Source organism: Oncorhynchus clarkii, chromosome 3, assembly GCF_045791955.1.
Source record: "Oncorhynchus clarkii lewisi isolate Uvic-CL-2024 chromosome 3, UVic_Ocla_1.0, whole genome shotgun sequence".
In the NCBI taxonomy this organism is placed as follows: domain Eukaryota; kingdom Metazoa; phylum Chordata; class Actinopteri; order Salmoniformes; family Salmonidae; genus Oncorhynchus; species Oncorhynchus clarkii.
The window spans coordinates 87702740-87728187 of NC_092149.1; the positions used below are offsets into that span (position 1 = coordinate 87702740).

At 48.0% G+C, this 25448-nt stretch overlaps 1 protein-coding gene across 1 annotated transcript in view; it reads left to right on the forward strand.

Moving 5' to 3' along the window:
• LOC139386328 (partitioning defective 3 homolog B-like) overlaps window positions 1-25448 on the forward strand; it is a 406750-nt gene that overhangs the window by 61858 nt on the left and 319444 nt on the right. The gene's annotated exons all lie outside the window — the stretch shown is intronic.

A 25448-nucleotide genomic window follows, 5' to 3' on the forward strand; every position in this document is an offset into this window, starting at 1 on the left:
GGTGTTGTGTTGTATGTGGAGGAGGGTGATGGTGCTGTGTTGTATGTAGAGGAGGGTGAAGGTGTTGTGTTGTATGTGGAGGAGGGTGATGGTGCTGTGTTGTATGTAGAGGAGGGTGAAGGTGTTGTATGTGGAGGAGGGTGATGGTGCTGTGTTGTATGTAGAGGAGGGTGATGGTGCTGTGTTGTATGTGGAGGAGGGTGATGGTGCTGTGTTGTACATGGAGGAGGGTGATGGTGCTGTGTTGTACGTGGAGGAGGGTGATGGTGCTGTGTTGTACATGGAGGAGGGTGATGGTGCTGTGTTGTACATGGAGGAGGGTGATGGTGCTGTGTTGTACATGGAGGAGGGTGATGGTGCTGTGTTGTACATGGAGGAGGGTGATGGTGCTGTGTTGTACATGGAGGAGGGTGATGGTGCTGTGTTGTACATGGAGGAGGGTGATGGTGCTGTTGAGGAGGGTGATGGTGCTGTTGAGGAGGGTGATGGTGCTGTGTTGTACATGAAGGAGGGTGATGGTGCTGTGTTATAAGTGGAGGAGGGTGATGGTGCTGTGTTGTACATGGTGGAGGGTGATGGTGCTGTTGAGGAGGGTGATGGTGCTGTGTTGTACATGGAGGAGGGTGATGGTGCTGTGTTATAGGTGGAGGAGGGTGATGGTGCTGTGTTGTACATGGAGGAGGGTGATGGTGCTGTGTTATAAGTGGAGGAGGGTGATGGTGCTGTGTTGTACGTGGAAGAGGGTGATGGTGCTGTGTTGTACATGGAGGAGGGTGATGGTGCTGTGTTGTACATGGAGGAGGGTGATGGTGCTGTGTTGTACGTGGTGGAGTGTGATGGTGCTGTGGAAGAGGGTGATGGTGCTGTGTTGTACATGGAGGAGGGTGATGTGTTATACGTGGAGGAGGGTGATGGTGCTGTGTTGTACATGGAGGAGGGTGATGGTGCTGTGTTGTACATGGAGGAGGGTGATGGTGCTGTGTTGTACATGGAGGAGGGTGATGGTGCTGTGTTGTACATAGAGGAGGGTGATGGTGCTGTGTTGTACATGGAGGAGGGTGATGGTGCTGTGTTATACGTGGAGGAGGGTGATGGTGCTGTGTTGTACGTGGAGATGGGTGATGGTGCTGTGTTATAAGTGGAGGAGGGTGATGGTGTTGTGTTGTACGTGGAGGAGGGTGATGGTGCTCTGGGGGAGGGTGATGGTGCTGTGGAGGAGGGTGATGGTGCTGTGTTGTACGTGGAGGAGGGTGATGGTGCTGTGTTGTATGTGGAGGAGGGTGATGGTGCTGTGTTGTACGTTGAGGAGGGGGATGGTGCTGTGTTATACTCTCCGCTCCTCCACCCTGGTCGATGATCTATTCTTATAGTTCTCATCATCATCACCTGTTTCTCTTCAGCCCTCTTCACAACACACACATGTGCCCGGTCAAAATTAGTGCACTATATAGGGAATAGGGTGCCATTTAGAATACACACACACACACACGTGCGCGCGCGCACACGAACAGAATTCCTCTTCCTGAACTCTGTACAGACTGTAACTCAATGGTTGGACAACTGATTGGTTGAAAAGACAGAGTGTAATGGGTCTGTATGGAAGGCTTGTCAGACTGCCGTTGTGTAATTACTCTTAACATGAAGTCCTTTGTTTCTCTCAATGTCTCTCTTGTCTCTCAGGCTGCCTTCCACATAGGGACCCTATCCCCTGTGTAGTGCGCTACTTCAGGCCACTACCTATAGGGATTTAGGGCATTAGGGTGCGATTTGGAACGCTGACAGAAGTGCTGGCTGCCTGCTGCCGTCACAGTGACGGAGCTGGGCTTTGAGATGGCTGAATAAAAAAAAACTCTTAAGTCTTGTTTAAAAAAAACAACACTTTGTATAAATGACAGGCCAACAAAAGCTGGATCGTTGGATAAAGGAGTTGTGAGGGCTGTGGCGAGACCTCCCTGATCATTCAGAGACGGGAGAGAGAGACAGGAGAGAGGGGGAGACAGGAGGGCGAGAGAGAGAGAGTTATTCAGGGAGAGAAGGAGATAGAGAGAGACAAAGGAGCGATGGAGAGAGAGGGGGGTTGAAGAGATGAATGGCTTCAGCTACCATCTTACATCCAGGGCACTGAGACACGGCAGACAGCTACCATCTTACATCCAGGGCACTGAGACACGGCAGACAGCTACCATCTTACATCCAGGGCACTGAGACACGGCAGACAGCTACCATCTTACATCCAGGGCACTGAGACACGGCAGACAGCTACCATCTTACATACAGGGCACTGAGACACGGCAGACAGCTACCATCTTACATCCAGGGCACTGAGACACGGCAGACAGCTACCATCTTACATCCAGGGCACTGAGACACGGCAGACAGCTACCATCTTACATCCAGGGCACTGAGACACGGCAGACAGCTACCATCTTACATCCAGGGCACTGAGACACGGCAGACAGCTACCATCTTACATCCAGGGCACTGAGACACACACACACACACACACACACACACACACGGGCGTACGTACCACACGTGTGTGTGTGTGTGTGTGTGGTGTGTGTGGTGTGTGTGTGTGTGTGTGTGTGTGTTAAAACATCTGTGTTTTGCTAAGCTGCCGTTGACCCCAGCCAGAGCTAGGTGGTGCTGTCTATCTATCCACGGCGATGTGTGTATTATTTTATGACAGGCTCAAGAGATTCTTTGTGCCTGTCTTTCAGGATCAGACAATTCTTTCTCTCTTTTTCCAATTTCACTTTTCTCTTATGAGAGTTCTGTCAAGTCCAAGAGAGAGTCACACAGAGCAGAGAAGAGGAAGAGGAGTAAATAAAAAGGCAAGACAAATGGGAGGAGAGGGAGAAGAGGGCAGAGAGGAAGGAGGAGAGGGAGAAGAGGGCAGAGAGGAAGGAGGAGAGGGGATGAGAGGGCAGAGAGGAAGGAGGAGAGGGAGAATAGGGCAGAGAGGTGAGGAGAGGGAGGAGAGGGCAGAGAGGTGAGGAGAGGGCAGAGAGGGAGGAGAGGGCAGAGAGGTGAGGAGAGGGAAGAGAGGAGTGAGGAGAGGGAAGAGAGGAAGGAGGAGAGGGGATGAGAGGGCAGAGAGGAAATAGGAGAGGGCAGAGAGGGAGGAGAGGGCATAGAGGTGAGGAGAGGGCAGAGAGGAAGGAGGAGAGGGCAGAGAGGTGAGGAGAGGGGATGAGAGGGCAGAGAGGGAGGAGAGGGTTAGCGAGGTGAGGAGAGGGCAGAGAGGGAGGAGAGGGCAGAGAGGGAGGAGACGGCAGAGAAGTGAGGAGAGGGCAGAGAGGTTCAGGTTTCATGTTGGGTTTACAAGGAGGTTTAAGACGTGTTTTTAATTCTAGCTCTGCTCGGCACACACAAGCTTGTTAGCATTGCTAGCTAGGGGTCTGAATACTTTCCGAATGCACTGTAGTATCCTTACCTAGCATTGGAAAAAGTCAATCCGTTCTTCTCTAATTTAACATCTCTCCCTAATTTCTGAATGTTGTTTGTAACATCAGTAGCTACAGTTACCTGTTCTTCAGAGGGGAATGGCAGGCAGCCTGTTCTTCAAAGGGGAACAACAGGTAGCCTGTTCTTCAGAGGGGAACGGCAGGCAGCCTGTTCTTCAGAGGGGAACGGCAGGCAGCCTGTTCTTTAGAGGCAGGTAGCCTGTTCTTCAGAGGGGAACGGCAGGTAGCCTGTTCTTCAGAGGGGAACGGCAGGTAGCCTGTTCTTCAGAGGGGAACGGCAGGTAGCCTGTTCTTCAGAGGCAGGTAGCCTGTTCTTCAGAGGCAGGTAGCCTGTTCTTCAGAGGCAGGTAGCCTGTTCTTCAGAGGCAGGTAGCCTGTTCTTCAGAGGCAGGTAGCCTGTTCTTCAGAGGCAGGTAGCCTGTTCTTCAGAGGCAGGTAGCCTGTTCTTCAGAGGCAGGTAGCCTGTTCTTCAGAGGCAGGTAGCCTGTTCTTCAGAGGCAGGTAGCCTGTTCTTCAGAGGCAGGTAGCCTACACACATGGCAGACAGACGCTGAAATACGTTTCTGAGTGACAAGGATAAAGAAATGTCGTGCCGGCATATCTCTTTTACTCGTTCTTTGTAGGGTCTAAGATTCTCTTCATTTTATAGAATTTTTATTTTTATTTTGACAAGTAGTAGCACACTGTGAATACATAATAATAATAATAATAATAATAATACATGAATTACTTAATTAATTACTTAGAAATCATTCAATGTGATTTGCTGGATTTTTGTTTTAGATTCCGTCTCTCACAGTTGAAGTGTACTTGTGATAAAAAAAATTACAGACCTCTACATGCTTTGTAAGTAGGAAAACCTGCAAAATCGGCAGTGTATCAAATACTTGTTCTCCCCACTGTATGTAATAAATACCCTGATGTATTTAGCGCTCAAATCTCCGGCAGCTGCACTGTGAGGAGGACAATATTGTTTTGTTAAAAACCAATAAAACAATAATAGGTTATAGAGTTTTTAAATGCTAAACATCGAAACACATTAAAAATAGTAGTTTTGTCATTTGTTCTAGGCAGTTTTTAAGGACATTTAACTAGGCCTTGTCTGAGGTTTCTTTCACTCTCTCTTTCTACTTTCACCTGATTGGGTTTCTCGGTTCTGAACAGGCAACGGGTTTGTTTTGGGTCTGTTTTTCCCCTGGCCTTTTCGGAATGGGTCCAGTTTTTTGGAACCGTGAATATCTCTCTAGTATGAAGTACAGCCTCACAGCTGTTATGATCCTCCCTAGAGACTGCAGTCTGCCGTCAGAGTTTTCTGAGAGGAGAGGCACGCACATCAGGAAATTTGGTTTCAGCCTGCTCTCCTCTCCTCCCGTCTCCTCTCCTCCAGTCTCCTCTCCTCCCGTCTCCTCTCCTCCAGTCTCCTCTCCTCCCGTCTCCTCTCCTCTCCTCCAGTCTCCTCTCCTCCAGTCTCCTCTCCTCCCGTCTCCTCTCCTCTCCTCCCGTCTCCTCCCGTCTCCTCTCCTCTTCTCCCGTCTCCTCTCCTCCCGTCTCCTCTCCTCCCGTCTCCTCTCCTCCCATCTCCTCTCCTCCCGTCTCCTCTCCTCCCGTCTCCTCTCCTCCCGTCTCCTCTCCTCGCGTCTCCTCTCTTCCCGTCTCCTCTCCTCCAGTCTCCTCTCCTCCCGTCTCCTCTCCTCCCGTCTCCTCTCCTCCAGTCTCCTCTCCTCCCGTCTCCTCTCCTCCCGTCTCCTCTCCTCCCGTCTCCTCTCTTCCAGTCTCCTCTCTTCCCGTCTCCTCTCTTCCCGTCTCCTCTCCTCCCGGAAATGTTGTATTCAGTTCCATTTAGCATATGAGGTTTCATTCCCTGTTGAGTAATACACAGCAATACACAGAAATACACAGCAATACACAGCGATACTCAGAAATACACAGAAATACACAGCGATACACAGAAATACACAGCGATACTCAGAAATACACAGCGATACTCAGAAATACACAGCGATACACAGAAATACACAGCGATACACAGCGATACACAGAAATACACAGCGATACACAGAAATACACAGCGATACACAGCGATACACAGCGATACACAGCGATACACAGCGATACTCAGAAATACACAGCGAAACACAAATACACAGCGATACACAGAAATACACAGCGATACACATAAATACACAGCGATACACAGAAATACACAGCGATACACAGAAATACACAGCAATACACAGAAATACACAGCGATACACAGCGATACACAGAAATACACAGCGATACACAGAAATACACAGCGATACACAGAAATACACAGCGATACTCAGAAATACACAGCGATACTCAGAAATACACAGCGATACTCAGAAATACACAGCGATACACAGAAATACACAGCGATACACAGCGATACACAGAAATACACAGCGATACACAGAAATACACAGCGATACACAGCGATACACAGCGATACACAGCGATACACAGCGATACTCAGAAATACACAGCGAAACACAAATACACAGCGATACACAGAAATACACAGCGATACACATAAATACACAGCGATACACAGAAATACACAGCGATACACAGAAATACACAGCAATACACAGAAATACACAGCACAAATAATTGAGGAATGCTTTTCTCTCTTATAGCCTGCAAAATGATAGTCTGAGATTGCACTATTCCCGAGTCCTCTTTCCTCCGTCAGGTGACTTTCACAGAATAACAGAATAGGAAAGGTTGTATTGAGTTTGAACATGCCATTCATTCCCTGTTGAGTTTGAGAAACAGGCTACATATCAGAAGCCGTTGACAAAACCGTTTTGCTCTCCTATGACCCTACAATATGACACACGGAGATAGCAGTGTCCCCCTCCTCTTATGACCCTACAATATGACACACGGAGATAGCAGTGCCCCCCTCCTCTTATGACCCTACAATATGACACACGGAGATAGCAGTGCCCCCCTCCTCTTATGACCCTACAATATGACACACGGAGATAGCAGTGTCCCTCTCTCCTATGACCCTACAATATGACACACGGAGATAGCAGTGCCCCCCTCCTCTTATGACCCTGCAATATGACACACGGAGATAGCAGTGCCCCCCTCCTCTTATGGCCCTACAATATGACACACAGAGATAGCAGTGTCCCCCTCCTCTTATGGCCCTACAATATGACATACGGAGATAGCAGTGTCCCCCTCTTATGACAGGTGGCTTTCACAGAATACAACTTTTTCCTAATTCTGTTCACTACTCGATGAGTCATTCCCTGTCGAGTTTGACAAATAGGCTACATGTGACGAAAACACAAGCTCCCCAACCCCAGAAAACTGGCTTCTGGCAAACAGAAACGTAATCAAACCCAGTTCAGAACTATTGCCTTTTTGAGTGAACTTTCTAGATGCTTTTCGTCCAACGCTTGTTGCTTTGAAACAATCAGAAAACACAAAACCAACATTTGCAAACTGAAAACAAAGTATATTTTGTCTCCTTTTAAAACGGTAGACTCATCGACTAATGGGCGGGTTTGACCTTGGACAAACAGGGTCAGCTGTTACAAAGTTAAAAGTGTGGCCAACTGTCACTAGAGATCCACAGGATACGACATCTTTATTTAGCCAAGCCTCAACACAACTGATTCAAACTAATCCCCTAATTTTGATATTTAATCTGGGGACTTCATCGTTAAGAGGACGTTGTCTACTAGTCGTCTCTTTCTCCTGACTCCGGTTCAGAGCATTCAGAAAGGATTCGGACCCCTTGACTGTTTTTACACATTTTGTTACGTTACAGCCTAATTCTAAAATGGATTAAATTGTTTTTTCCCTCACCAATCAACACACAATACCCCATAATGACATCACAATACCCCATAATGACACCACAATACCCCATAATGACATCACAATACCCCATAATGACACCACAATACCCCATAATGACATCACAATACCCCATAATGACATCACAATACCCCATAATGACATCACAATACCCCATAATGACATCACAATACCCCATAATGACATCACAATACCCCATAATGACATCACAATACCCCACGATGACATCACAATACCCCGTAATGACATCACAATACCCCGTAATGACATCACAATACCCCATGATGACATCACAATACCCCGTAATGACATCACAATACCCCATGATGACATCACAATACCCCATAATGACATCACAATACCCCGTAATGACATCACAATACCCCAGAATGATGACGCTAAAAACAGGATTCTAGAAATTGATGCAAATGTATTCTAAATAAAAAACTGAAATATCACATTTACATAAGTATTCAGACCCTTTACTCAGTACTTTGTTGAAGCACCTTTGGCAGTGATTACAGCCTCCAGTCTTCTTGGGTATGACTCTACAAGCTTGGTACACCTGTATTTGGGGAGTTTCTCCCATTCTTCTCTGCAGATCCTCTCAAGCTCTGTCAGGTTGGATGGGGAGCGTTGCTGCACAGCTGTTTTCAGGTTTCTCCAGAGATGTTTGGGATCTGGTTCAAGTCCAGGCTCTGACTGGCCCGGTCAAAGAGATTCAGAGACTTGTCCCGAAGCCACTCCTGCGTTGTTTTGGCTGTGTGCTTAGGGTGTTTGTCCTGTTGGAAGGTGAACCTTCACCCCAGTCTGAGGTCCCAAGCCACGGCTAGAGGAAGGGTATCCATCTGTCCTCTTCCCACACCACGGGTAAGGGAAGGGTATTCATCTGTCCTCTTCCCACACCACGGGTAAGGGAAGGGTATCCATATGTCCTCTTCCAACACCACGGGTAAGGGAAGGGTATCCATCTGTCCTCTTCCAACACCACGGGTAAGGGAAGGGTATCCATCTGTCCTCTTCCAACACCACGGGTAAGGGAAGGGTATCCATCTGTCCTCTTCCAACACCACGGGTAAGGGAAGGGTATCCATCTGTCCTCTTCCAACACCACGGGTAAGGGAAGGGTATCTATCTGTCCTCTTCAACATCCATCTGCCCTAACGCTAACGTGCTACTGAACAGTGAAACTAGCATATTGGCATGCATATTGATATTAACAGCAACGTATTCATCTAAACATATGTGTTTAGGCAAATCATTATTTAGCTAGCTAGCGATCACATTAATTGTGTAAAAATATGCTAGCTAATGTTTCATTCTAACCCATAAAACATGACATTGCTAACTAGGCATCAATTAGCTAACACAATTAAGTTTATCAGGAAGTTTATTACGTTGGACACTCATCGGACAACTTTGGTAGGTAGCTGGGTAGGTAGTTAGGTAGCTAGCTAGGTAGCTGGGTAGGTAGGTAGGTCGCTGGGTAGGTAGGTAGGTAGGTAGCTGGGTAGGTAGGTAGCTAGCTAGGTAGCTGGGTAGGTAGGTAGCTAGCTAGGTAGGTAGGTAGCTAGGTAGGTAGCTGGGTAGGTAGCTTGGTTTACGTTTTCCAACAGATTTCTAATCCCCCTTAATGGTCGTCAACGGTTACTGGTCTTTGAACTCGTGTGTTCACCCGAAACGGCCTCTGGTAAACTGTTTGTCACGAGTGGCGATAAATATTGTTTCTCCAGGTTTTTCACAGAATCAGATATATCATCTTTGAGAGAAGTGTTTGCCACCTTCTACAATGTATATATTTGTTATTGCCAAAGGTTTGCCGCAGATTCACCACTAGTGTCAAACTTCTAGCAAAATCTTTAGTGGCACGCTATTTAGTTTGCTGCAATTTTTTTGTTGTTGTTGTAAGGCCCGTCTTTTATCGAAACCAGTTAGAAAACCTCTTCACTCCCTGTAGAGTTAGAGAAATACACGTGTCATTGAGCAAGACGTTTCTACTTGGCTCTGTTTTATAGCGTACTTGTTATTTAGAAAAGCCTCCCTGTGCTTCCCAGCCCAGTCTTTATCCAGCTGTAACAGCATAACAGCCTTTGTGGTTTTTTGCTGACGGTGTAAAACCTAAGCACCCTGATTCATGCCACATTTATGTTAATGTAGTCTGGAGGGGAAACACTCAAACAGCCAATGGTTGTGTCCCAAATGGCACTCCATTCCGTATATGTAGGCCAGTGCACTAGGTCGTTAAATAGGGGACAATTTGGGATGAGTCCAGCATTGCCTAGGCATATTTAGAAGTTTGCAGGCAGCCAAACAGACAGCCCCTGAGCTACCTGTAAGACAGCCAGAAAAACAGACAGTCAGACAGACAGACAGACAGACCACCAAACAGACAGCCCTAAGCTACCTGTAAGACAGCCAAACAGACAGACAGACTGCCAGACAGACAGCCCCTCGGCTAACTTTAAGACAGCCAGACAGACAGCCAAACAGACAGCCAAACAGACAGCCAGCCCCTCGACTGCCTTTAAGACAGCCAAACAGACAGCCAGCCAAGCATACAGCCTCTCAGCTGCCTGTAAGACAGCCAAACAGCCAGACAGACAGCCTGATAGCCAGCCAAGCAGACAGCCTCTCAGCTGCCTGTAAGACAGCCAAACAGCCAGACAGACAGCCTGATAGCCAGCCAAGCAGACAGACAGCCAAGCAAACATCCCCTCGGCTGCCTGTAAGACAGCCAAACAACCAGACAGACAGCCAGACAGCCAGCCAAGCAGACAGCCCCTCGGCTACCTGTAAGACAGCCAAACAACCAGACAGACAGCCAGACAGCCCCTCGGGCTACCTGTAAGAATAAATGAATGACTGGAAAGGGCATCCCCGTTAAGTCAACAATAGACCCAGGGAAAAAACTTCATCATGGAGGTTACCCTACCGACCGGTCATGGGTACTGGCGACAAAGCACTTTGTAACCTAGCTGGGAATGGGACAGACAGCTCTGGAGGCGGCTCATTTCAAATCAAATCAAATCAAATCAAATTGTATTTGTCACATACACATGGTTAGCAGATGTTAATGCGAGTGTAGCGAAATGCTTGTGCTTCTAGTTCCGACAATGCAGTAATAACAAGTAATCTAACTAACAATTCCAAAACTACTGTCTTGTACACAGTGTAAGGGGATAAATAATATGTACATAAGGATATATGAATGAGTGATCGTACAGAGCAGCATAGGCAAGATACAGTAGATGGTATCGAGTACAGTATGTACAAATGAGATGAGTATGTAAACAAAGTGGCATAGTTTAAAGTGGCTAGTGATACATGTATTACATAAGGATACAGTCGATGATATAGAGTACAGTATATACGTATGCATATGAGATGAATAATGTAGGGTAAGTAACATTATATAAGGTAGCATTGTTTAAAGTGGCTAGTGATATATTTACATCATTTCCCATCAATTCCCATTATTAAAGTGGCTGGAGTTGAGTCAGTGTCAGTGTGTTGGCAGCAGCCACTCAGTGTTAGTGGTGGCTGTTTAACAGTCTGATGGCCTTGAGATAGAAGCTGTTTTTCAGTCTCTCGGTCCCAGCTTTGATGCACCTGTACTGACCTCGCCTTCTGGATGATAGCGGGGTGAACAGGCAGTGGCTCGGGTGGTTGATGTCCTTGATGATCTTTATGGCCTTCCTGTGACATCGGGTGGTGTAGGTGTCCTGGAGGGCAGGTAGTTTGCCCCCGGTGATGCGTTGTGCAGACCTCACTACCCTCTGGAGAGCCTTACGGTTGAGGTCGGTGCAGTTGCCATACCAGGCGGTGATACAGCCCGCCAGGATGCTCTCGATTGTGCATCTGTAGAAGTTTGTGAGTGCTTTTGGTGACAAGCCAAATTTCTTCAGCCTCCTGAGGTTGAAGAGGCGCTGCTGCGCCTTCTTCACGATGCTGTCTGTGTGAGTGGACCAATTCAGTTTGTCTGTGATGTGTATGCCGAGGAACTTAAAACTTGCTACCCTCTCCACTACTGTTCCATCGATGTGGATAGGGGGGTGTTCCCTCTGCTGTTTCCTGAAGTCCACAATCATCTCCTTAGTTTTGTTGACGTTGAGTGTGAGGTTATTTTCCTGACACCACACTCCGAGGGCCCTCACCTCCTCCCTGTAGGCCGTCTCGTCGTTGTTGGTAATCAAGCCTACCACTGTTGTGTCGTCCGCAAACTTGATGATTGAGTTGGAGGCGTGCGTGGCCACGCAGTCGTGGGTGAACAGGGAGTACAGGAGAGGGCTCAGAACGCACCCTTGTGGGGCCCCAGTGTTGAGGATCAGCGGGGAGGAGATGTTGTTGCCTACCCTCACCACCTGGGGGCGGCCCGTCAGGAAGTCCAGTACCCAGTTGCACAGGGCGGGGTCGAGACCCAGGGTCTCGAGCTTGATGACGAGCTTGGAGGGTACTATGGTGTTGAATGCCGAGCTGTAGTCGATGAACAGCATTCTCACATAGGTATTCCTCTTGTCCAGATGGGTTAGGGCAGTGTGCAGTGTGGTTGAGATTGCATCGTCTGTGGACCTATTTGGGCGGTAAGCAAATTGGAGTGGGTCTAGGGTGTCAGGTAGGGTGGAGGTGATATGGTCCTTGACTAGTCTCTCAAAGCACTTCATGATGACGGATGTGAGTGCTACGGGGCGGTAGTCGTTTAGCTCAGTTACCTTAGCTTTCTTGGGAACAGGAACAATGGTGGCCCTCTTGAAGCATGTGGGAACAGCAGACTGGTATAGGGATTGATTGAATATGTCCGTAAACACACCGGCCAGCTGGTCTGCGCATGCTCTGAGGGCGCGGCTGGGGATGCCGTCTGGGCCTGCAGCCTTGCGAGGGTTAACACGTTTAAATGTCTTACTCACCTCGGCTGCAGTGAAGGAGAGACCGCATGTTTTCGTTGCAGGCCGTGTCAGTGGCACTGTATTGTCCTCAAAGCGGGCAAAAAAGTTATTTAGTCTGCCTGGGAGCAAGACATCCTGGTCCGTGACTGGGCTGGATTTCTTCCTGTAGTCCGTGATTGACTGTAGACCCTGCCACAGAGGCTGCATGTGGGATAATAATGTTGTCGTGTCCAACCCTGCTCGTTCCGTCGACTCCGCTACCGACAACTAGTCACCTATAGAGCCCATAACCTATAGAGCCCAATCCAAAATTAAATGTAACTATCTCGCAACAAAGCCTCCTTCACTCACGCTGCTAACCATACCCTCGTAAAACTGACTATCCTACCGATCCTTGACTTCGGCGATGTCATTCATAAAATAGCCTCCAACACTCTACTCAACAAATTGGATGTAGTCTCTCACAGTGCCATCTGTTTTGTCACCAAATCCCCATATACTACCCACCACTGCGACCTGTATGCTCTCGTTGGCTGGTCCTCGCTACATATTCATCACCAAACCCACTGGCTCCAGGTCATCTATAAGTCCTTGTTAGGAAAAGCTCTGCCTTATCTCAGCTCACTGGTCACCATAGCAACACCCACCCGTAGCACGCGCTCCAGCAGGTATATTTCACTGGTCACCATAGCAACACCCACCCGTAGCACGCGCTCCAGCAGGTATATTTCACTGGTCACCATAGCAACACCCACCCGTAGCACGCGCTCCAGCAGGTATATTTCACTGTTCACCATAGCAACACCCACCCGTAGCACGCGCTCCAGCAGGTATATTTCACTGGTCACCATAGCAACATCCACCCGTAGCACGCGCTCCAGCAGGTATATTTCACTGGTCACCATAGCAACACGCACCCGTAGCAAACCCTCCAGCAGGTATATTTCACTGGTCACCATAGCAACACCCACCCGTAGCACGCGCTCCAGCAGGTATATCTCACCGGTCATCCCCAAAGCCAACTCCTCCTTTGGCCGCCTTTCCTTCCAGTTCTCTGCTGCCAATGAATGGAACAAACTGCAAAAATCACTGAAGCTGGAGACTTATATCTCCCTCTCTCACTTTAATCACCAGCTGTCAGAGCAGCTTTCCGATCACTGCACCTGTACACAGCCCATCTGTAAATAGCCCACCCAAATACCTCATCCCCATATTGTTATGTATTTTTTCTTGCTCTGCTAAATGAACTACTGTAGCCCACAGCCATATGGCATAGCCGGACAACGCAGAGTAGGCTGTTCTATTCTTCTGAAATACATTTTCTTCATATCGTGCTTCTTCAGACCAGTCTAAAATAAATAATGGATGTATTGTGAAGGTGTAGGTTATATTATTTATTAGGCTTTTTAAAGGTCTGCATCGGTGGCTTGTAGGGAAGCTTTCAGGGAAGCTTTCAGGGAAGCTTTCAGGGAAGCTTTCAGGGAAGCTTTCAGGGAAGCTTTCAGGGAAGCTAGGAGATGCTAAATGTTCTTGGTTATCTACACGAACCCTTGTATAAATTATGAATCAGCAACATGCAAATTGCCTTTAATTATTTATTTACTAACTAACGAAATAATCACAGAAATACGTCACAAACAAACACTAGATATTGGTTACTAACCATGATAGGAAAGAGTCCCTAGTGGGCTAAGCTGATATGACGGCTTGGTAGACAAAGGGAAGTGGCTGGGGACTGAGAGAGAGCCGGAAAGACAAAATGGATTCATTACACACAGTCTATAATTTTATTCATTGAAATGCTAATCCTTTGCCCATGAACGGCCACTCAATAGAAAATAAATTGCAAGTACGTATTTACGTCCGGATGTCGTTGCTGTCTTCTCTGTTGGAATCCGGTTCGTCTGCTAGAGAGTTCATCAGCGTCTCTCTGGTTGCGTTTCCCCCGAAGAGCAAATGATTTCCTTGTTGTTAGAATGGATTCTTCAGAGTACCCTAAGGAAATGTTCTCATAGAATAGATGTTTTGGCGGTTGTCTGTATTCTTGTCCTACGGAAAATGAAACTTTATATCCACTTGTGAGAACATGGGAAGGATCTGTGGACACTTAAGGGACACTTGTGTTTCATTTGGTGACCTCACAAAGGACAGGAAACACACATAACTCTATTTCTGAATGGGTACATTTCTCAATTAAGGTGTTTTCATCTAATTATTGTATACAATTAATGAGTAAAGATGAAACTATTTGTGAAATGATGTTGTTAACCTTTTTAAATTGAGAGAATGAGAGAATTCCCTGTAAAGTTTAACTAGTCAGCGGTGAGCACAGGCATGATCTGGCGTCATGGAACCGCCCTTTTCTACTGTTACGAATAAAACCCCCTCCTGAGGAAATCCTCTTCAGACCACACGCGTACCTCGGTGTAAACTGAGGTGACACAGGTTTGAACCCACAGTGTGAGCTGTGATTGCGAATAGTTAAGACCACAAAAACCTCAGTGTAAGCGAAGGTTGCAATGGTTGTTGAATTCACAGGGGGTGTGGCCACTACACTAGTTCATCTCTATATGAAAATCCATACTCTCATGTAGAAGGTTAACATCACATCACATCTTTTCAGAAATAGTTTCATGTTTAATCACATACGTTTCACAATATTTAGATGTAAACCTGACAGCTGGGAAATGTATCTTGTCCGGATGCCATCGCAGAGCCTGTTTCCTGTACCTTCACACACAAACACAGTGACATATTCAATACCACAAGTAACCATTTTCAATAGCTACATTGTTGGCCTATAAAGGAAATGTATTAAAGCAGCGTCTTATTTTGAGAGCAACGTTTGAAGACAAAAGTATTCCCTTTTGGAGGGGAAACAGAGGACAAGCCTAAAAGACTATAGAAGACTATAGGAAACATACAGTGGGGCAAAAATACTTATTTTCCACCATAATTTTCAAATAAATTCATTCTAATTCCTACAATGTGATTTTCTGGATTTTTTTTTCTCATTTTGTCTGTCATAGTTGAAGTGTACCTATGATGAAAATTACAGGCCTCTCTCATCTTTTTAAGTGGGAGAACTTGCACAATTGGTGGCTGACTAAATACTTTTTTTTACCCCACTGTATGTGTGCTTCCTGTACTCCATGAGATCACCGAATGAAACACACTCGTCATAACTGTCCCTTAAGTGTCCACGGACCATACCCACATTCCCAAAAGTAGAAATATTGTTTAATTCTCCCATTTTGGGGATTTAAGAGTTCGGCCAAGTGAAGTCCTTTGTTCTCTCTGTGCTCCCTCCCTCTCTTTCTGCATGACCAGCGGGAGATAGTCTCAACCAGGAATTTATGACCTGATATAACAAGACCTGGGTGTAGGAGAGAGAGGGGGGGGGGAGCCACGATCCACACCCAGTAAGGGCACCGTCATGACAGTACAGACTCCGTGAACATAGCCTTGCTATTAAGAGAGACCGCCATAGGCAGACCTGGCTCTCAAGAGAAGACAGGCTATGTGCACACTGCCCACAAAATGAGGTGGAAACTGAGCTGCACTTCCTAACCTCCTGTCCAAATGTATGACCATATTAGAGATACATATTTTCCTCTGATTACACAGACCCTCAAAGACTTTGAAAACCAATCAATCATTGATACACTCCCATATCTATTAGGCGAGATACAGCAATGCGCCATCACAGCAGCAAGATTTGTGGCCCGTTGCCACGAGAAAAAGACAAGCGGAGGAACACAAACAACATTGTAAACACCACCAATATGTATCTGTTTATTTATCTTCTTTATTTGTACTACAACTATTTGCATATTGCTAAAACACTATATATCTGAAAATATAACACTGTATATCTTTTTAAATGTATATATTTTTAAATGTAATATTTACTGTTAAATTCAAATAGTTTTTTGTTGATGTTTTGTCTTCTCACTTTTGTTTGTTTATTTCACTTGTTTTGGCTGTTTCCCATTCCAATACAGGCCCTTTGAATTAAGAGAGAGAGAGAGAGACTCGCCCTCTTTGTTCCCCTCTCTCTCTCTCTCTCTCTCTCTCTCTCTCTCTCTCTCTCTCTCTCTCTCTCTCTCTCTCTCTCTCTCTCTCTCTCTCTCTCTCTCTCTCTCTCTCTCTCTCTCTCTCTCTCTCTCTCTCTCTCTCTCTCTCTCTCTCTCTCTCTCTCTCTCTCTCTCTCTCTCTGTCTCTCTCTCTCTTTCTCTCTCTCTCTCTCTCTGTCTCTCTCTCTCTTTCTCTCTCTCTCTCTCTCTCTGTCTCTCTCTCTCTCTCTCTCTCTCTCTCTCTCTCTGTCTCTCTCTCTGTCTCTCTCTGTCTCTCTCTGTCTCTCTCTGTCTCTGTCTCTCTCTGTCTCTGTCTCTCTCTCTGTCTCTGTCTCTCTCTGTCTCTCTCTGTCTCTGTCTCTGTCTCTCTCTGTCTCTGTCTCTCTCTGTCTCTGTCTCTGTCTCTCTCTGTCTCTGTCTCTGTCTCTCTCTGTCTCTGTCTCTCTCTGTCTCTGTCTCTGTCTCTCTCTGTCTCTGTCTCTCTCTCTGTCTCTCTCTCTGTCTCTCTCTCTGTCTCTGTCTCTCTCTCTGTCTCTGTCTCTCTCTCTGTCTCTGTCTCTCTCTGTCTCTCTCTGTCTCTGTCTCTGTCTCTCTCTGTCTCTGTCTCTCTCTGTCTCTGTCTCTGTCTCTCTCTGTCTCTGTCTCTGTCTCTCTCTCTGTCTCTCTCTCTCTCTCTGTCTCTGTCTCTCTCTCTGTCTCTGTCTCTCTCTCTGTCTCTGTCTCTCTCTGTCTCTGTCTCTGTCTCTCTCTGTCTCTGTCTCTCTCTGTCTCTGTCTCTGTCTCTCTCTGTCTCTGTCTCTGTCTCTCTCTGTCTCTGTCTCTCTCTCTGTCTCTGTCTCTCTCTCTCTCTCTCCCTCGCTCTCTCTCACACACACATCTGATCTGATTTCATTTGCATGAAACAAGCTCAATTACAGACATATATGAATTCCTGTCTGCTTCTCTGTTTCTCTAAGTGTATTATTAAGGTCATTTGCCACCTGTTGCAGAGAAAGAGGATAAATTAGCTTCTCATTTTGCTATGGGCTTTGGCCTACTTGGTCATTTAGTATATGGAATCATGATTTATAGACATTAATAAAGTCACGTAGATACCGTAGCGAAAAATGATACACAATCATGATCAATCATTTTATATAATGGAATAATTACCCTGTTAGAAAACGAAAAGAGAAGCGTTTGAGGTCCGCTTCCCATTGTAGATCATCTCAATGAACAGTCCTCTCTTTGTACATCATCCGTCTCAATTAACAGTCCTCTCTTTGTAGATCATCCGTCTCAATGAACAGTCCTCTCTTTGTACATCATCCGTCTCAATGAACAGTCCTCTCTTTGTAGATCATCCGTCTCAATGAACAGTCCTCTCTTTGTAGATCATCCGTCTCAATGAACAGTCCTCTCTTTGTAGATCATCCGTCTCAATGAACAGTCCTCTCTTTGTACATCATCCGTCTCAATGAACAGTCCTCTCTTTGTACATCATCCGTCTCAATGAACAGTCCTCTCTTTGTACATCATCCGTCTCAATGAACAGTCCTCTCTTTGTAGATCATAAATGTTACTTGTGAAGGTTGAGTTATTGTCGAGAGTTATTGTCTGTCATGGTGTCTGATGTTGTGTACCTTCACTCTGAGCTGAGACTGTCAACAGGGCTGACATGGATAACAGGGCTGACGTGGATAACAGGGCTGACGTGGATAACAGGGCTGACATGGATAACAGGGCTGACAGGTCTGACAGGGCTGACATGGATAACAGGGCTGACAGGTCTGACAGGGCTGACATGGATAACAGGGCTGACAGGTCTGACAGGGCTGACATGGATAACAGGGCTGACAGGGCTGACATGGATAACAGGGCTGACATGGATAACAGGGAAGACATGGATAACAGGGCTGACATGGATAACAGGGCTGACAGGGATAACAGGGCTGACAGGGCTGACATGGATAACAGGGCTGACATGGATAACAGGGCTGACATGGATAACAGGGCTGACAGGGCTGACATGGATAACAGGGCTGACATGGATAACAGGGCTGACATGGGTAACAGGGCTGACGTGGATAACAGGGCTGAAATGGATAACAGGGCTGACATGGATAACAGGGCTGACAGGGATAACAGGGCTGACATGGATAACAGACATGGATACCATGGCTGGCAGGTCTGACAGGGCTGACATGGATAACAGGGCTGACATGGATAACAGGGCTGACATGGATAACAGGGCTGACAGGGCTGACATGGATAACAGGGCTGACATGGGTAACAGGGCTGACGTGGATAACAGGGCTGACATGGATAACAGGGCTGACATGGATAACAGGGCTGACAGGGAAGACATGGATAACAGGGCTGACATTGTTAACAGGGCTGACAGGGAAGACATGGATAACAGGGCTGACATGGATAACAGGGCTGACATGGATAACAGGGCTGACATGGATAACATGGCTGACATGGATAACAGGGCTGACATGGATAACAGGGCTGACATGGATAACAGGGCTGACATTGTTAACAGGGCTGACAGGGAAGACATGGATAACAGGGCTGACATGGATAACAGGGCTGACAGGGATAACAGGGCTGACATTGTTAACAGGGCTGACAGGGAAGACATGGATAACAGGGCTGACATGGATAACAGGGCTGACAGGGATAACAGGGCTGACAGGGCTGACATGGATAACAGGGCTGACATTGATAACAGGGCTGACAGGGATAACACTGCTGACATGGATAACAGGGCTGACATGGATAACAGGGCTGACATGGATAACAGGGCTGACGTGGATAACAGGGCTGACAGGGATAACAGGGCTGACGTGGATAACAGGGCTGACGTGTCTGTATGAGAGAGTCTTACAGGTAATTGCCTGGTTCTATTCTGGGCCTCAGATTGTAAAGCACCTAGCTAGTGGAATCATAGAATCACAGTCACGGCGCTGGGAGGGGGGTTTAGCTATAAAGAGATCGTCAAAGATGCAAGTTTTTTAAAGAAGTGAGGTAGGGAAAGTAGATGTTGCCTTGTGTAGCTTCAACGTGGATGGTGTTGTCACCTAGCCCTAGTATTAAGGTATAGTTTGTGTCATTCTGCATCCTAATGTGTTGTTGTTGTCAGGGAGGAAAGGTGACGTTGAAATAGTGAGAGAGAATGGGGATCATGTCCCTGGGCTCGACACAGACGGATGGATGCTTACTGGGAGGACCACCGTTATGTTTACAATAAAGTAGACATTAGACAGAGAGAACACACCCACCCAACCCTCCATCTCTCTTCTCTGCCAGTGCAGATTGATGACATATGTTGTGTACCACGTACACCTCCCTCCTCCTCCTCCTCCTCCTCCTCCTCTCCTTCCTCCTCCTCCCCCCCCCACTCCTCCTCCTCCCCCCCTTCCTCCTCCTCCTTCTCCTCCCCCCCCCTTCCTCCTCTTCCTACCCACCCTTCCTCCCCCTCCTCCTCCTCCTCCTCCCTCCTCCTCCCCCCCCCCTCCTCCTCCTCCCCCCCTTCCTCCTCCTCCCCCTCCTCCTCCTCCCTCAGCTGGCAAGGAGGAAGTGAGTCTCATGCTCTTCAAAAATAAATCAGCAGCCTTTCACATTGATCATGCCCCAGCCAGAGAAGGGGAGGGAAGATGGAGGAGAACTAGACAGGGGTACTTGGACAGGGCTAGGCTGTGCTTGGTGTAGGGGAGGGGAGGAGGGGAGGGGGGGGGGGGGTTGGTGACGGTGGGATGGATTGCGGTATAGGAAGAAATGTCAGGGAGGTGATGTTTGTGAGACGGGCTGGAAGTAGTCTAAGATACGATATTGCTCTGGTATATTGGTAGGTTCTGGGCTGTGGTATATTGGTAGGTTCTGGGCTGTGGTGTATTGGTAGGCTCTGGGCTGTGGTAAATTGGTAGGCTCTGGGCTGTGGTGTATATTGGTAGGCTCTGGGCTGTGGTGTATTGGTAGGCTCTGGGCTGTGGTGTATATTGGTAGGCTCTGGGCTGTGGTATATTGGTAGGCTCTGGGCTGTGGTGTATATTGGTAGGCTCTGGGCTGTGGTGTATATTGGTAGGCTCTGGGCTGTGGTATATTGGTAGGCTCTGGGCTGTGGTGTATATTGGTAGGCTCTGGGCTGTGGTATATTGGTAGGCTCTGGGCTGTGGTATATATTGGTAGGCTCTGGGCTGGGGTATATTGGTAGGTTCTGGGCTGTGGTGTATATTGGTAGGCTCTGGGCTGGGGTATATTTGTATGCTCTGGGCTGTGGTGTATATTGGTAGGCTCTGGGCTGGGGTGTATATTGGTAGGCTCTGGGCTGTGGTGTATATTGGTAGGCTCTGGGCTGTGGTGTATATTGGTAGGCTCTGGGCTGGGGTGTATATTGGTAGGCTCTGGGCTGGGGTGTATTGGTAGGCTCTGGGCTGTGGTGTATATTGGTAGGCTCTGGGCTGGGGTATATTGGTAGGTTCTGGGCTGGGGTATATTGGTAGGCTCTGGGCTGGGGTATCTTGGTAGGTTTTGGGCTGGGGTATATTGGTAGGCTCTGGGCTGGGGTATATTGGTAGGTTTTGGGCTGGGGTATATTGGTAGGCTCTGGGCTGGGGTATATTGGTAGGCTCTGGGCTGGGGTATATTGGTAGGCTCTGGGCTGTGGTATATTGGTAGGCTCTGGGCTGGGGTATATTGGTAGGTTCTGGGCTGGGGTATATTGGTAGGTTTTGGGCTGGGGTATATTGGTAGGCTCTGGGCTGGGGTATCTTGGTAGGCTCTGGGCTGGGGTATATTGGTAGGCTCTGGGCTGGGGTATATTGGTAGGCTCTGGGCTGGGGTATATTGGTAGGCTCTGGGCTGTGGTATATTGGTAGGCTCTGGGCTGTGGGGTATATTGGTAGGCTCTGGGCTGGGGTATATTGGTAGGTTCTGGGCTGGGGTATATTGGTAGGTTTTGGGCTGGGGTATACTGGTAGGCTCTGGGCTGGTGTATATTGGTAGGCTCTGGGCTGTGGTATATTGGTAGGCTCTGGGCTGTGGTATATTGGTAGGCTCTGGGCTGTGGGGTATATTGGTAGGCTCTGGGCTGGGGTATATTGGTAGGTTCTGGGCTGGGGTATATTTTGGCCATGGTGACTTGTTCCCCAGTTCTCTCTGTATGTAATGTGTTGTTGATTTGTAGGTTTATACCTGCGTGTGGGTTTGGGCCGGGTGTGTGTGTGTGTTTACGTGCCAGTGCTTGCAGGAAGCCTCTGCCTTTGCTGGTAAAATCCTCTTTCTGTGTGCTGTGTGTATAGATGTATAAACACTGTGGTCCCTCTATTCAGCGGGCCCCACCCCTCACATGGAGCCTGGATGGCCCTAGAACACAAACACAAACCGTGTCCCGAATGGAACCCATATTGGCCCTGGTCTAAAGTAGTGCACTATATAGGGAATATGGTGCCATGGGGTTCTGGTCTAAAGTAGTGCACTATATAGGGAATAGGGTGCCATGGGGTTCTGGTCTAAAGTAGTGCACTATATAGGGAATAGGGTGCCATGGGGTTCTGGTCTAAAGTAGTGCACTATATAGGGAATAGGGTGCCATGGGGTTCTGAGCTAAAGTAGTGCACTATATAGGGAATAGGGTGCCATGGGGTTCTGGGCTAAAGTAGTGCACTATATAGGGAATAGGGTGCATTTTAGAGCACCCCCCATGAGCACACACACACACACACACACACACACACACACACACACACACACACACACACACACACACACTGTACCTGACCTAGAGGTCCCTAGAACAGTGGTGTGGTGGTATTAACTGTAACTAACTGCGGAGTCAGTGGTCTGGTCACTAGGCGGAGGAGATAGAGGTGTGTATATATAACAGAGCCACTCACACAGACAGCTGACCTGATTGGACGACTGTCTGTAAATCGACATGCTGGGCTCCTTGGACGTTCTCTATAGTGTCCTGATCCACAAGGTAAACACTGTTTTGATACTTTAATGGCGCAGCAAATCCAAGTTGATTTAGCCGGGGGAGCTGTACAGATTACACTGTCTCTACTGTAGCCGGGGGAGCTGTACAGATTACACTGTCTCTACTGTAGCTGGGGGAGCTGTACAGATTACACTGTCTCTACTGTAGTCGGGGGAGCTGTACAGATTACACTGTCTCTACTGTAGCTGGGGGAGCTGTTCAGATAACACTGTCTCTACTGTAGCTGGGGGAGCTGTACAGATTACACTGTCTCTACTGTAGCCGGGGGAGCTGTACAGATTACACTGTCTCTACTGTAGCTGGGGGAGCTGTACAGATTACACTGTCTCTACTGTAGCTGGGGGAGCTGTACAGATTACACTGTCTCTACTGTAGCCGGGGGAGCTGTACAGATTACACTGTCTCTACTGTAGCCGGGGGAGCTGTACAGATTACACTGTCTCTACTGTAGCTGGGGGAGCTGTACAGATTACACTGTCTCTACTGTAGCTGGGGGAGCTGTACAGATTACACTGTCTCTACTGTAGCTGGGGGAGCTGTACAGATTACACTGTCTCTACTGTAGCTGGGGGAGCTGTACAGATTACACTGTCTCTACTGTAGCTGGGGGAGCTGTACAGATTACACTGTCTCTACTGTAGCTGGGGGAGCTGTACAGATTACACTGTCTCTACTGTAGCTGGGGGAGCTGTACAGATTACACTGTCTCTACTGTAGCTGGGGGAGCTGTACAGATTACACTGTCTCTACTGTAGCTGGGGGAGCTGTACAGATTACACTGTCTCTACTGTAGCCGGGGGAGCTGTACAGATTACACTGTCTCTACTGTAGCTGGGGGAGCTGTACAGATTACACTGTCTCTACTGTAGCTGGGGGAGCTGTACAGATTACACTGTCTCTACTGTAGCTGGGGGAGCTGTACAGATTACACTGTCTCTACTGTAGCCGGGGGAGCTGTACAGATTACACTGTCTCTACTGTAGCTGGGGGAGCTGTACAGATTACACTGTCTCTACTGTAGCCGGGGGAGCTGTACAGATTACACTGTCTCTACTGTAGCTGGGGGAGCTGTACAGATTACACTGTCTCTACTGTAGCTGGGGGAGCTGTACAGATTACACTGTCTCTACTGTAGCCGGGGGAGCTGTACAGATAACACTGTCTCTACTGTAGCCGGGGGAGCTGTACAGATTACACTGTCTCTACTGTAGCCGGGGGAGCTGTACAGATAACACTGTCTCTACTGTAGCTGGGGGAGCTGTACAGATTACACTGTCTCTACTGTAGCTGGGGGAGCTGTACAGATTACACTGTCTCTACTGTAGCTGGGGGAGCTGTACAGATTACACTGTCTCTACTGTAGCCGGGGGAGCTGTACAGATTACACTGTCTCTACTGTAGCCGGGGGAGCTGTACAGATTACACTGTCTCTACTGTAGCCGGGGGAGCTGTACAGATAACACTGTCTCTACTGTAGCCGGGGGAGCTGTACAGATTACACTGTCTCTACTGTAGCCGGGGGAGCTGTACAGATAACACGGTCTCTACTGTAGCTGGGGGAGCTGTACAGATTACACTGTCTCTACTGTAGCTGGGGGAGCTGTACAGATTACACTGTCTCTACTGTAGCTGGGGGAGCTGTACAGATTACACTGTCTCTACTGTAGCTGGGGGAGCTGTACAGATTACACTGTCTCTACTGTAGCCGGGGGAGCTGTACAGATTACACTGTCTCTACTGTAGCTGGGGGAGCTGTACAGATAACACTGTCTCTACTGTAGCTGGGGGAGCTGTACAGATTACACTGTCTCTACTGTAGCCGGGGGAGCTGTACAGATTACACTCTCTCTACTGTAGCTGGGGGAGCTGTACAGATTACACTGTCTCTACTGTAGCCGGGGGAGCTGTACAGATTACACTGTCTCTACTGTAGCTGGGGGAGCTGTACAGATTACACTGTCTCTACTGTAGCTGGGGGAGCTGTACAGATTACACTGTCTCTACTGTAGCTGGGGGAGCTGTACAGATTACACTGTCTCTACTGTAGCTGGGGGAGCTGTACAGATTACACTGTCTCTACTGTAGTCGGGGGAGCTGTACAGATTACACTGTCTCTACTGTAGCCGGGGGAGCTGTACAGATTACACTGTCTCTACTGTAGCCGGGGGAGCTGTACAGATTACACTGTCTCTACTGTAGCTGGGGGAGCTGTACAGATTACACTGTCTCTACTGTAGCCGGGGGAGCTGTACAGATAACACGGTCTCTACTGTAGCTGGGGGAGCTGTACAGATTACACTGTCTCTACTGTAGCTGGGGGAGCTGTACAGATTACACTGTCTCTACTGTAGCTGGGGGAGCTGTACAGATTACACTGTCTCTACTGTAGCCGGGGGAGCTGTACAGATTACACTGTCTCTACTGTAGCTGGGGGAGCTGTACAGATAACACTGTCTCTACTGTAGCTGGGGGAGCTGTACAGATTACACTGTCTCTACTGTAGCCGGGGGAGCTGTACAGATTACACTGTCTCTACTGTAGCTGGGGGAGCTGTACAGATTACACTGTCTCTACTGTAGCCGGGGGAGCTGTACAGATTACACTGTCTCTACTGTAGCTGGGGGAGCTGTACAGATTACACTGTCTCTACTGTAGCTGGGGGAGCTGTACAGATTACACTGTCTCTACTGTAGCTGGGGGAGCTGTACAGATTACACTGTCTCTACTGTAGCTGGGGGAGCTGTACAGATTACACTGTCTCTACTGTAGTCGGGGGAGCTGTACAGATTACACTGTCTCTACTGTAGCCGGGGGAGCTGTACAGATTACACTGTCTCTACTGTAGCCGGGGGAGCTGTACAGATTACACTGTCTCTACTGTAGCTGGGGGAGCTGTACAGATTACACTGTCTCTACTGTAGCTGGGGGAGCTGTACAGATTACACTGTCTCTACTGTAGTCGGGGGAGCTGTACAGATTACACTGTCTCTACTGTAGCCGGGGGAGCTGTACAGATTACACTGTCTCTACTGTAGCCGGGGGAGCTGTACAGATTACACTGTCTCTACTGTAGCCGGGGGAGCTGTACAGATTACACTGTCTCTACTGTAGCTGGGGGAGCTGTACAGATTACACTGTCTCTACTGTAGCTGGGGGAGCTGTACAGATTACACTGTCT